Consider the following 14,542-nt stretch of genomic DNA (forward strand, 5'->3'; position numbering starts at 1 on the left):
AGTTTATAATATTAAAGTACTAAAAAAAAGTTGTCATCTGAGAAATGTTAGTCTTTCATGTATTAGATATTTGAAATTTGATATAATTTTATGATTTTGTATTTCTCTAATTTTGGCATCCTATGATTTTAGGAGTTTTTTTTTTTTATTCTCCAAGCAATATTTTATAAAGGGAATTTTTATGAAAATATTTAAAAGTGTATGTAGATTACGTACATTTTGCTTTTATAATTTCAGTGAAATAATATTGTACATTATTCAGCAGTGTTAGTAAATATGCTATAAAACTAAAATCCACACTAATGGAACCCTGCTAAATTTAAACGGAAACTCATAAAGAGGATGTGATATGTCAAACTGGTTTCCATTTAAATTTGGTATTGTTCCATTAGTGTGGGTTTAAACTTTATTGTAAATTACTTTACACTGTATTGTGTATTTACCTGTTTTTATAATGCTATAAAGCATTCTTGGTGGTAGATAATTTTTTGTTTATTTATGTAAGGTTGTGAACATAATTTCTTAGTAGAATATTGTGCTGCCATGAGAACATGTACTCCATGAGTAGTGTACTCGTGATAAATTGGAGCATTTTCTTGTCACAAAACTGAAAACAACAAAAAATATACTGATGTGATTTTTGCGATACATAGCTGAAAAAGATGTTTGGATATTGAAAAAAAGATTTTTAAAAATTTGTACAATTTAAAAAGTTGGCTTCTAGAATTCCTTCTTGGGAAGAATCCAGCCAAACTTGAAGGAATAAAATTGCCTTTTGTTGGAGCAAATGACTGTCCTGTTTGTGCAGAATCATTATTCTGAAAACAACCTAAAAAATTGTTGGAGAAATTATATTTTGGATGAAGAAACGAATTATAAAGAATGTTCTGGGAAAAAAGAATATAAAAAAAAACTGTTCCAAATAATTCTGTTAATAGAACTTGAAGTAAACTTTCCTATAAGAAAGAATGGTTTGTGAGCTACCTAGAACATGAAGAATACTTTCACACAAAGTCATCAAGATTTCTCCAGTATTGGCTAGTCACAATGCCAGAAAGAACTGGAAAATGCAGTGTTCTAGTGCATCCTATGCCAGAATGTTGGAACGTAGTTTATCAACTGTTTGCAGTGAGTTTGAGAAGCACCAGTAACATAAAACGTGCTGTGAGAAACTGCTAAGCTTCAATTTCACACAGGCAATGAAAACAGTACTCTGGCACTTTTACAGAGAAATCTGAACAAATCAATTTTCATTTCTTGATCTGGTAGTGAAACAACTTGCAGCAAGCAAAAGAGCCATGAATCATTGTGTCATAACTACAATTCTGTATTTATATTTACTCATATTTCTGCTCTTTTCCATATTAGCTTTACTCTGCAAAAGAAAACATGCTGTGATATGTGCAATGAGTGGATGTTTGCTAGTTGAAACAGTCAACATCTTTGAGATTTAGAGAGACTAAGTTTATCTTGCAAGCAGTGAACCTTATAGTGATATGCAAATTTACAAATTGATTTTACTTCTTTGTTTGTGTCTTGCTTCAGTGGTGTGGTCATATTTCCTTTTTTTATTAAACCAGACCTAAATTCGTAGTTGTCTATTAATGTCTATTGCTGTAATTCTCAAGACACTACCAAAGTTCACATTAATATAGGGGTTTATGTATAAACATTGTCATCCTAAAACATTTCCAGATGAAGGTTTGTGGGAGAGGACATTTCATTAAAGCACACAATATCATTCTCGTGCTTGTGTTCGGAAAAAAATCTAATGTGAGTATTCTTAAGAACCAGCTTTTGCTTAGTAGGCGAAATTTACATGCAAACGGTAAAAATATAATTACATTTATTCCATTCTCATTTTTATAGAAATCATTTCTTTCCTTTGTTAACACATCCACTCTTAAGATTTGGAAGTTGCTAACACTAATGAACGAATATTCAGTTCTCAGTGGTCAAGAAATAAAGTAACTAACCCCGAGTTACAAACGTCGTGGAAGAACAGGGTAGGTTGGGGTTACCTAAAAAAAATGCAAATTTAGTCACCCTTTTTAAATTTTTCATGAAAGAAAAATTCTAATAGCAAAAGAAATGTCATAGATCATTATATACAAAGTTATTTGAAATAAGAAAGAAAAATGCTTTTAATGAGAAAGTCCGTATAGTAACCTTGAAAATGGAAATAATGTGCGTGTAGATATGGGTAACTACTTATAAATAAAACGAACACATTACATAAAATGATTATAAATGTGCGTTTTTGTTAAAATTTTAATGTTTGTGTTTAAAATGTACAAAAAAATTTTAGTTTTGTACAAATACAATTTCAGTTTTTGTACAATTGTATTTGTTGTGGCCGTTTCTGATTAAATAACTTTTGACAAGTGTATAATGCTGAACATAATTTATCAGGAACGTGACGATAAACGCTTGACATAAAACTAATTTAACTAGTTATTTCATCTTCAAAATTAGAAAACTGGGCTCGTAGAAGTTTTGTTGGCCAAAAAAACATTTTGCCGAAATTTTTTGGTTTAATTGAAATAAGCAGTAGAAAGTTCTAGCAAATTAAAAAAAAAACTGTACCTTGTAGAATGCATAATGCAAAAGTGACTAATAATTGTTCAGTTAATCAAAATATATCTAGAATGACAAAACAAATAATAGCGATATAAATTATTGTCCTCGTTTCAAATTAATTTATGTTTTGAAGTCCAGTGTGTCTAACTGGTGTTACGCGGAGAAAGGGGTTTATGCAACATTGGGCTTTTGCAGTTTTTGATCCAGATACGATTATTTCAGTGATGATTACTCGGTTAAATCGTATGGTTCAACATACCTTTTGATTCAGTAAGAGATATGGAAATCTAGCTTAGACTACTACGAGAAATCTACATTGCATCAGCGAACTCTGATCGTGACAACTTGGATTCCTAAATGATTAATTGTATAGTTCAAAAACTCTATGACAAGTAGTAATCAGTGGTTTAATATACGCACTTAAGAGCTGCCTAAATTACCTTTTATTACCTATACAATGCAAAAAAAAATGTGTTTATGCAATGTTCTTGCTAAACCATTTGAGATGTTAGGGCGCTGGATTCGTAGGATTGTTTGTAGTTAATCACAAAGCTACACAATGGGCTATCTGTGCTCTGCCCATCACGGCTATCTAAACCTTCTTTCTGGCATATACCGTTGTGCTACTAAGGGGATCGCAGGATTGAATCCAGTCACTGTACATGCTCTCTCATTTAACCGTGGGAGCGTTATAATGTAAATGTCAATCTTGCTATTTGTTAGTAAAGAGTTGGTTAGAAATATCTACTGGTAGTTTAAGACCTACGATGTTAACGTTCGAGAAAAAAAATTAGCAATTTTCTTGTTGCTTCAAACTTCGCGGCAATTTTAAAGTAACTAGCACTTGGAAATCCGGCATAGACCGCATTTGGTCTGGTGCATTTTGGAGTAATATCATATTTCGATAAAACATTTATATGTTAATTTAAGGCGCAGATAGCTTCGTTGCTTTGCGCCAAATAACCAATTGTTGGTTTAATGGTTTGGTGTGGCGACTGAAAATGTGTTTAGCAATTGGATGAGCAGATACTTCAAAGAGAAAAATACCTCGTCCAGAAACACCATTTTGCATGGTAACATGTCCCGAAATCTGTTTCCTTTGGTATAATACAATTGTAGACCTACCAACCTCCAGACCCACATAGCCATTATTTAAAGAGGGGGGTTAACCCATATTTATCTCTTCACAAAATTTTTGAGTATGCATCATAAATGCAGTACTGGTAAACTTTGTCTCAGTTAAAATAGTGCTGCTCAGTCTTGGAGGTAACGTATGATTAGCTAACATATTTGTCAACTATACGCTGTTCACACTTCATATATGGTGCTTTATCATATATAGTTACATTAAATGCTGCAAGATCGCTGTGAATATAACACAGTTTTTGTTTGTTTTTTCAATTCTAACATACAAAATTTTCAAACATGAACAGCACTTTCAGTTACCTGAAATATTTTTTTCGTGTATTATAAAGGTCCAGATGCTGTTAAACTGAGTTTGACTTACTGATTAGCGTGCTACACTCTGAATCGAGAAGCTCAAGGTTTGAAACGTGATATGCCTATGAACATGCTTGCATCTTCAATTGTTGGAGCATGATTGTGAAGGTTTTTCTCGCTATTCCATTTAAAGGGTTTTGAACACCGCGGGTGCTACTGGCGTGTTGCTTTCCTTATGATTAGTAGTTCGAAATTAAGGATGGATTATTCTGCCTTGGCCTGGACGTTTAACACTTTCGTTGCATAAGGTACAATTCAGGTTGAAAATACCTTATATGTTCCCGATACTGTTTATTGATTATATGTGCAGTAGATCATGAGTTGGCATATTACATATCGATTTTCCACATTTCTAGTGGCATATAATTCACAAAGTTTGTCATCTTGTATTCATCTGATATTGCCATTATATTTATGGTGTGTGTGTATGAATTTATACTCGTTCAATTGCACAGTAGTCCGAGTGGGATAAATCTTTAAGTGCAAGAGTTATCTGGATACGTTCGAAAGGAAAGCTATAAATTTTTATATTCTTGTACTTTCACTGTTAGCAATTATATTTGACGAAATGCTAATAAACTTGCCAACATCTTTTTAAGTAACTGATAATATTTTGATACATAACTGTTATGAACAGTTTTCAAGCATTAATAGACCAATCACCACTGAAAGATAAAAGTAACAAATAATAATGATTATTTAGAAAAAGTGAGATGAGAATTATTATGATAAATTTTGGTTTAAGATATATTATTTCATAGTAAATCACTAAAAGTTATGTATGTTTCATTCATGTAATTAGGAAAGAATATTTTTAAAATTTTATTTATTTACAATGTATTTCAGAAATTATGATCATAAAGAAATTATTTTTTACCACATTTAAAAATGGCATAAAAATTCTCTTGTACATCTTAATGTTAAATGTAGGTGGCGCTTCATCTAAAACTGCCAATGGCGAGGATACAAAACTGAATGGTCATATATGGTGTGTGGTTCGACTGTCACTCATGACTTTTTTTTTTTTCATATTTGCGTGTGCTTCTACTAAGTCATGAAATTTATATTCTATTGAGAAATGGGTAATGCGCAGAAATTTTCATAATTCTTTGATTGATTGTTTAAGCAGAGTATTCATGTTAAGTTCATTAGAATGGGCGAAAACTGCCTGTTGTAAAAAAATAAGTGTAAAGGACAACGTTTCGAAAGTCTTCCGTTGTGAAATATACAGTGCACAGAAATTTTAATCACCTACTTATTTTCACTTGTAAAAGATGTTGGTGCTAACTATAGATTTCGATGCCAGTGGTGCAAGTATTGTACTCGTCATACAGCCCTAAGGTAGCAGGATCTTGCTGTTCAAATATACGTTCCAAGGTGAAAGCTTCGTCATACAGAAGAAGAATTAACACAAAGCTAGTGACCAAACATTCGAAACTGTCCTAGCAGTCAAGCAGAACAAAATAATTTATTCATTATAGTAACTAAGGAAACCTAGTATGCATTTGTTAAGTGAACTAGTTCTTTCGTTAGCAATTATTAGAAACTTCAAAACAACCCCTTGTTCCTAAACGCTACTCTGACAGTTGAAAGCACTGCTTACAAGTTTCACTCTTAATGTATTGATTCGCTGAGTATGTCTCTACATTCGAAACTATTCTGGTATGAAAAAATAGTTCCCTCCGGTTTGATAAAAACACTTAGATTTTAATCAATTATTAAAAATAACAGGAGTCATAAGTAAATGCTTATTACCGAATAAACAAAACCGTAGTATTACAATAATAAAAAAGGAAAGCAATAAAACAAGAATGGAATTTAAGAAACTTTTATTTTGGTTTTATAAATGCCAACACTTTTTTATCTTCATTAGCTCAATTGTGGAGTTTGTCAAAAACAGCATGATTTTGTTACCATTGATTTTCACATTTTTTAAGAAGCTACTTCTGGAGTACATGAGCAACTTAACTGTAATACACATGTTGCTATCTTCTGTAAAACCGTTTAGACATTATTCCATTTACGAGGTCATTTCATGTATTTTCTACAGTGAAGTTGTGTGCGAGTATTTTTTTACTTTATTAGTAACACAAAACTAGTTTAATTCTAAGTATGTATGGAAAGTGATTGACGAGGTCTGCTAGTCTAACCGTTATTCGAATAATGAGGACTAGGCTTAGGAGAATTTAAAATGAAGGCCTAGCAGAAACTAATAGAAATCAGCAGTATTATTGGTGAAAACATATGACACACGACGTTTCGTCTGCGTTAACTGAGTATCATAAGTGACAAATTACAAGGAAGTTGAAGAATGAACACTTTCATTGCTTGGTAATGCTAAACTTACAGTTATTCGAATAATATGGACTAGGCTTAGGAAAGCTTGAAACGAGGGCTTGAAAATCAGCAGTACTAGTGGTAAAAACAAAAGTTTATACGACACACGACGTTTCACCTAGTTAACCCTAGCGAAACGTCGCGTGTCATGTTAACTTTATTTACATTAATTAATGCTTAGGGAAGTTTTACTTATTCGAGTAATAACTATTTTGTATCTGTTTACAGCTTTTCAGAGAGCTTACTAGGAAATTTACATGGATAATACTATCATTTCACCAGCTTTGGAGACACTGTTTCCGTTCGAGTATCCTTTAACATTTGTAGCATTATACGCAAACTTTTGTCTACGTTCCAATACTTTTATTTGCAAACTTTCGGCCCTCTTACCAGAGGCTTCATCAGACAACAATGTACTGAGCCATAAACAACAATTATCCATTAACATTATTGCTATACTCGGAAGTGTAACAATAAAGAAATATAATTTTTATGGCAACAGCAATGCGTACATACTGTATAATTGTTTCAAACCTACGTTATATTATTCTGTGGTAGAATACTAGCCTCAAAACTGATGACAAATTAACGAAAATATTTTAAAAAAGGTTTTTCTGTTCTGGATATTGCTTACTAATTATATTCAACAACTTAGTATCGTTGATCTCCTTTCGAAAATGAGGTGCAGCACCAGCGACTTTAATATTGTGTAGCTCTCTTAAGATGTATTTCGGAAGACCTCAAAACATTTTTCCTTAAGCCTTATTCAAGTGTTATTTAAGGGCGATTTTGTAGTTCATTCTCTGTTATTTTGCAGTACACCAAAAATATTTTGAAGAAAGAAAGAAATAGCCACAGTTATTCGCGGATCTAGGTAATAATAGCACTAGTTGTGAGAAACGGATGTTTGTGATTTTTATGTAGGCTAATAATATTTTTTTGCTACTTTGTATTATTATTGGTCAAATTTTTATTTGTGTCATTACTGCCTCAGCTATCATTACCGGTGTCATTATTAGTGTGCCATTTTTCCAATTTGTAAAATTACTGGTGCCATTTATTACTTGACAGCAGTATAAGCTACTTTTGGCTCCAACATTTTACGTAGTGACATTCATTTTTTTATGATATTACATTTTCTCTTTGGGCTACATCCAGTATATATGCAATGTTTTCATGTCTACTATTATAGAAAATATAAATATTTTTAGGAGTTAACCAAACGTTATACAGAAGCTGATTTTTATTATTTTTTTTGGGGGGGGGGGGTGAACAGTTTGGTACTCTAGTGGCACAGCAACATATCTGCGGACTTATAACGCTAGAAACCTGGTTTCGATTCCTGTGGTGGGTAGAGCACAGATAGCCCATTGTGTAGCTTTGTGCTTAACTTCAAACAAGCAAATAAACCCAACAGATTAATATTATTAAACACGTTTTTCCCAAATACTTGTAGTTTCTTAGCATAAAGACACCCGAAGAGCTTCAGCATGCCAGAAGTTAAATATTAAACAAGCGTCGCATTAACATTGCAGAAAATTTGAGTAAACATGTCCAAAAAAACAACTAGAAGTATTCTCGTTATAAACGCTTTGCTTATAGCTGTTCGTGATAATCAGTTTATGACGCTTTATCGGAATATCCTTGAGTCTACATTTCATGCACTTTTTGAAATTTATAAAATTATTTTTTGTGAATTAGCGGTAGTGTACAATGGTTCATTGATTATATCTGCATGTTTTTTTTATTATTATTTACTCTAGCGGAATAGAATATCCTACTGTTTCGTCTATGTTAGAGACAGTCAAAATAAAAAATGACGATTAACATGATGTCTGTAATTGTTTAAATAAATAATTGGACATGTTTGTAGTTGAAGATCGGCCATTACAGCTGTAATATTGTTCAAACCAGAAATTCCCGTGACCCCTAGCGCCCCAAGAAGTTCGTGAGGGACTCACGCGAGAGTCTGTTTGAAACGAGACTGCATGTATTAAAATCGGAGAATGTACAAATAGGTATAAATAATATTAACATTGCCATTTGTACTCTCATAGCAGTTAAGCCTACCCCTTGATATTAATAACATTTGCGGAGTTATGTTAAATACTCTCCGTCATTTATCTTTTACACGTTTTTATTTGAACCTCTGCCAGATGAGATGCATTTTCTGGCAAAAATGCGTTCACTGTTTTGTGAAGACAATAAGAATGGTATAATTGAATTATACATTCTTTTTTTTTTTCATTTTATATGGCCACTAGTGGCACAGCGGTATGTCTGCGGACTTATAACTCTAGAAACCGGGTTTCGATACTCGTGGTGGGCAGAGCACCGATAGCCCAATGAATAGTTTTGTGCTTAACTTCAAAAACAAAACATTTTATACGAAATTTCTAAGTGTCATTGAACTTATCAAAAATATGCGGGTTTTCTAAATTTTCGATATTTTGCTTAAAATGATTCTTGAGAGTAATTTGTTGAAATTAGTTTGAATTTCACACATTATCATTATAACAACATCAGGGTTTGATATATTTGTTTCTCCGTTTCGAATTTTTGTATCACTCTTGGTTGAATGTTTTTTTACTTAAAATATCTTTTGCAAAATGGTATTTGTAAATTGAAGACAATTGTTTTGCGATCTGTTCATAGTATTAACGCGTATTGACGTTTGATGTTTTGGCGTACTAATGAGCAAGATATATTGTGTATCTGTTAATGTTATTTTTCTCCTGCATCCTAATAAGACACGTCTATGTTCATGTGTGTGTGATATGCTGTCTTCGTTTTAAAAATGAGCTATTATCGGTTTATAGTTGCCTAAAATGCACGCTAGAAACTTTATGGACTAATATAATAAACTACCAACAATTGTTTGAATCAAAGTCTAACTATTATAAAGGTAAGATGCAACGAAAATTGGGACTTTTTTGGTTGACAACTCCGCCTATTGAGAGTTTTGTGAATTAATAAATGAAAATTGAAAAGACCCCTTGGGTTAGTTATGAAATTAATGAATAGGTTACAAAATCGCCAAGTTTTGTACATTTTGTTACTTTTATTTATATAAAATATGGTGATATTGTAAGCTATTCATTAATTTCTGTGCCTTTGTCGCCTCTACGGTTAACTACATTTTCTTCAGTCATGAGTACAAGAACTATTTCATCGACTTCGTGAGAGTAGTATTATCAAGTAGCTCCTGAGTAGTATAGTAGTATCTGTAAATCAAATGGAACATCTGAACCTGAAGACTGCTTCTTAAGTTAGTGTCGACAAGACAAAAACTTAGTGATAGGTGTCAACTTCCGATATGGCATTATTAATGATATAGTTTGATCTGGAATATTATTTAAGAAAGCTCCGACTTATTCTTTTAAAAGGAGCTGACGTGGCCCAATAAACGAAAGAAGAATGATTCAATAAATAACTCTAATTAAACCTAAGTTGTTCTATCAGAACTAGGAATCATGTGTAGAAAGTAATAATAGAAAAGCAATATTTCTTAAATAATCTCAAACAAATAACATAAAGGTCAGTATTAATTTGTGCTAAGTGCTTTATAAACTTTTTTTTTCTGAAGTTATCAATGAAGTCATGGAACAATTGATCTTTAATGTTGATTTATAAATTTCATTTATAATTATTTATTATTGTTACTATTTTAGAAATATAAACTAACATGTAAGAATATAGCGAAGTGTGTGTACCATTGTCGGCCATGTAAAAACTATTTATGCATCGTGGGCTGTAAGAGATATGTTAAACTATTATAATTAATTAATTGAAATATGTATGAACGTATTTATACATACTTTTTAAACCAATTGAAACTTTGTATTGTTACAGTCTGTGTTTTAGCGAAACGCTCCCGAAGAAGCTGCAAACATTTTGTAATGTTCATATTTTTGACCAACTTTTTTCTTCTAAATCTGATTCCAGTTTTAATTTATTAAATAGTTTTGAGAAAATGTATGATAATAAGCATTAGCGTAAAACTTACTCTATTGAGAAGTGAAGGTAAGAAAATATCGTGTAGGCATGGGCATCCACAGGGGGGGGCACCCCCCCCCGGAAAATGAGAAATATATTTCTTTCTCTGTTCATTCAGTATATATATGTATATTGTGTTGCTTTAGAATTTGCCCACCCCCAGAAGAAACTTCTTTAGACGCCCATGTATGTAGGATTTAAGATTTCAGAAGAAAATGGGTCTAAGTGGTTTTCTGATATTAAATTAATATATAAGACACGGATATTTGTTTTGTACTAAAGTTTTAGACGGGCGCAAATAAATGAAAAATGAACGTTCAAACGATTTGTGATCGGAAAAGGATGATTGTTTTTAAATTTTTTATTTCTTAAGCTTATTTATTGAACATATAAAGTATGCAACCGTAGAATTACTGAACTTAAAATTTAATCCACTTGATATTTTTAGTCTAAAAACGTTAATGCTCTTCGATAATAAACAATTTGCTAGCTAAACATTAGATTACTAGTTATCAATATTATTGTCACTGTTTTTTTATATCCAGGGTGAAACAAAAAATAATAAAAACAGCAAAGATAAAAAAAAAGTTAGTTAATTTTACCATTATATAAGAAAAAATACGGAGTCATGGCCTGAGCCATTTAGAGCATATACAGAAAATTTTAGAACAATTTTATGGTAGTCAAATTCCTTAAAAAGTTCAAATAAAATATACTGAGTAATTTAGTGATTTGGTTTCAAACTTCGAAACTCGCTGTTTAACTTTTGTTATTTCACGACTTTCGAATCCCATATATTTTCAATTCTCTTACATATTTTATTTACGTCTGAAACAATTAGGTATTAAGTTGAAACTAGAAAGAAGTTATCGTTCTGTCAAACCTGTTTTAACGAGTCAGTTTTCATACGTGTTTTCAAAGGTGGTTTTTACATATAGTATGTGTAAAGTGATAACTTTATGAGTATTATCTAAATACAACAAACGTCATTGAAATACACCAGTTTTTTTCGTGTAAAACGTAAACAAACTTTATGTTTTCTCGCCTATTTGAGATAAAAATTATCAAAATGTACTGCATTTTTAGCCGCTACCGAGCGGCTCATAGAATGGCTCCGAGTTTGTTTGTTTTTTTCTACTACAAATTTTTATCTCATAGCTCCGTCATCTCTTGATTGATTTGAGATCTAATTACACTTTTGGACTCAGAAGGCCAAACCCTTTCGATTGATGCATTTGACCACGCCCAAGGTCTCATAGATTAATTTATTATTCTAATCCTGCCTAAAAGAATTTCAGTTTAAGGGTAGGAATGTAGAGATCCTGGTGAGTAAGTAAATTGAATCGGGTATACGCGCGCCCCACGCTTGGTATTGCTGGCGCACAAAAATATAGCTAATAAAAAGGGAAACAAAAGTATCACAGCTTAATTTACTCTAATCCTGCCTAAAAGAATTTCAAGTCTCGCGGCTATTTAGGATTCCTTCTTGTTTACTTATAGTTTGCATATGTTATTTGCACTTTCAAATATTTTGTAGTAAGAAGGATTTCATAAAGTTTTTGGAAATCATTTACAATAATGTTATCATACCTTTTGTAGAAATCTGGTGTTTTGTTTTTCTTCAGGTAAGACGGATTTACAGTAAAATTATTTTTTGTTGATGCTGATTTGCTATTGCTTTTGCTACTATGTTACTTAATAGCAGCGTAACAACCCCTTGTAATATCTCTTGGATCCTCTAAATCATTTTTGCTTTTCTCATGCAAAGAAGCTAGTATTTGAATTTTATAGAAATATAAGTTCTAATTTCATGGTTGGTTGCACAAAAATGTTTTATATTGCTGCTGAAGCCAGGCCTACTGCTATGATTTTTGTGGATCTGATGCAAAGGCTTATAACGGAGCCCTTTAACACGTTCGCAGTGTAAGTGATTTATCTAATTATGCAATAGGAACGTAAGGCCTCATTGTGAACTCTGCCGAGATACAGCTAATTTTATGGCTTTATGTTATGTTTTATGACAGAATGATTGCATTGAGAACTTTCTCCTGTGTGCAACACTGGTGGTACATGATGTCCTGTCTTTACCCATTTAAGCTTTTGCTGTCATGTGCCACTGGTGGTGTACACAATGATTTAATAATAATAATCAAATGATCATAATTTTTTAAGCCTAATCTTGCCGTTTTTAGAAGAATTGTGAATATTTCACAATTTTATGGGCTTAAAAAAGGGACATCAAATAAAATAATCACTACTGTGGATGGTAATAGTTCTATCCTTATTATATAACAGTTTCTTATTTTTTAGTGTTTTTTTTGGGGGGTTTTTTGCTTCAATTACTCACAAACAAAAAAATATAATGCCAATCTCTAGATGTAAATTTGTTTTATTTCAGTTGTCCTTTCAACATGGCATCCGTGCTCTACCAGTGGTACATGATGGAAGGCGTGGTTTTATTATAGTCGTCCATATAAAATAAATGCTTCATATATGAATTTCGAAATATGACGTACAACAGAAAATATGCATATGTACCACCGGGGGCGTACGATGTCGTGAATGTGTTAAACCTTAGTTCAGTTGTTATTTTCATAGTGCAAAGTTACACAATAATCTATCCGCACTCTGTCCGCTGCGGGGAATCGAACCCCCTATTTTACCTTTGTACGTTCCTAAATTTATCGCTGACTCACCGGGAGACTCTTAATTCAGTACTAAAGTACGTATAAATAGGTTTTCTTTATTATTAAGCACAAAAATACACATTGCACACTCTGTGCTGTGCCCATTGTGGTGGATATCGAAACCCAATTTTTAGAGTTATAAGCTTTCAGGTTTACCGTTGGATCACCGTGGAACATAGAAATAAGCCAATGTATAAAAAAAAAAGATTAAGCGTAGAATTGATAAAGAAAATATATAATACATTAGAAATACGAATATTAAAAGTCTTTCGGAGCTCTGGTGTACTACAACCTTTGTTCCAAACCACCCCTTCCCCTCCCCAACAGCGCCGTAACTTGCTGAAGTAAGCGAAATGGAATGTTGGAATTGCAGTGTTCAACGTGAAAGAAAAATCACATATCAACGCAGTCATTTGTGCTTATGGCAATTATTTCCCTTTCATACTTCCATAGTAACTTTTCTCATTAACAAAATAAAAAGTTATAATAAAAACACTCCAGTAAGCAAACACTTACAGCTTATAAGTTATACACCATTAAACTTGTAACAACAGCAGTGATGATATGCGTTACATGTTATGCAAATAATATAGAATCATCCACAATTATGAATTGGAATAAGTTTCTGTGTTCTTTATAAAGCTTAACTTACGTGAGAAAGATAATGGCATGGCTTGTTATAATGTTCGATTATGATGTATGTAATGTATTAAATGATCACAGTTTTATCTAATTGTTTGTGCGGCGAAATATTTATTGGTGTTTATTATCTTTAATAATTTTACCTGGAATATTACGTCATTAAACAATGTATCATAACTTATTTTACACGAACTATCTATGAGATATCTCCTTTTGTTTTTAAAGCAAAAGGAAACTTTTTAACATTAAAAAAAATAGTTTTATAATTCAGAATGTATGGATTATATCATGTTCATGTTATGAGATGGAATATATTGCACAAGCAGGGAAAAAAACATCTCAAGAACAATTTATTTTAGCTCACAGTAGACGTTACGTATGATGACTTATTCGTGTTCTTGGCAAAGAGCCAAAAAACTACTAAACATAAAGTTGACCTATGACGTTTATTTACGTCATTAGATAAGTTATTCCTAAGCTAAAACGATGTTGAAGGCCTCTGTTCTAAAAATGGCAGCTAGTGGAAAAGATCAAAAAATAGTAATCACGTAGAAGGTTAAAGAACGGTAGAATTTTCCATCATGTGTCTTGTTTTCATTGGTCTACTCACTACTGCAACCCTGAATGTCAGATTATAGAGTTAATGTTTACTCAGAAATGGGTGTTAACAAAAACAAACATGCAGAAACGTGTAGAAAAGAAAGCAGCATTAGACCGAATGTTTACAAACTTTATAATACAAATTGTAAAAATACATATATATATTAGGACCCTCTGGTAACAAGAAGCCGAAAAACAAT

The 14,542-nt window shown here is 32.1% G+C and overlaps 1 protein-coding gene across 1 annotated transcript in view; it reads left to right on the forward strand.

Annotated features, from left to right (window-relative positions):
• LOC106458651 (ankyrin repeat domain-containing protein 10-like) overlaps positions 1 to 14,542 on the forward strand; it is a 60,026-nt gene that overhangs the window by 40,455 nt on the left and 5,029 nt on the right. The gene's annotated exons all lie outside the window — the stretch shown is intronic.

The sequence above is a fragment of the Limulus polyphemus genome, unplaced genomic scaffold, assembly GCF_000517525.1.
Source record: "Limulus polyphemus unplaced genomic scaffold, Limulus_polyphemus-2.1.2 Scaffold23, whole genome shotgun sequence".
Taxonomy (NCBI): domain Eukaryota; kingdom Metazoa; phylum Arthropoda; class Merostomata; order Xiphosura; family Limulidae; genus Limulus; species Limulus polyphemus.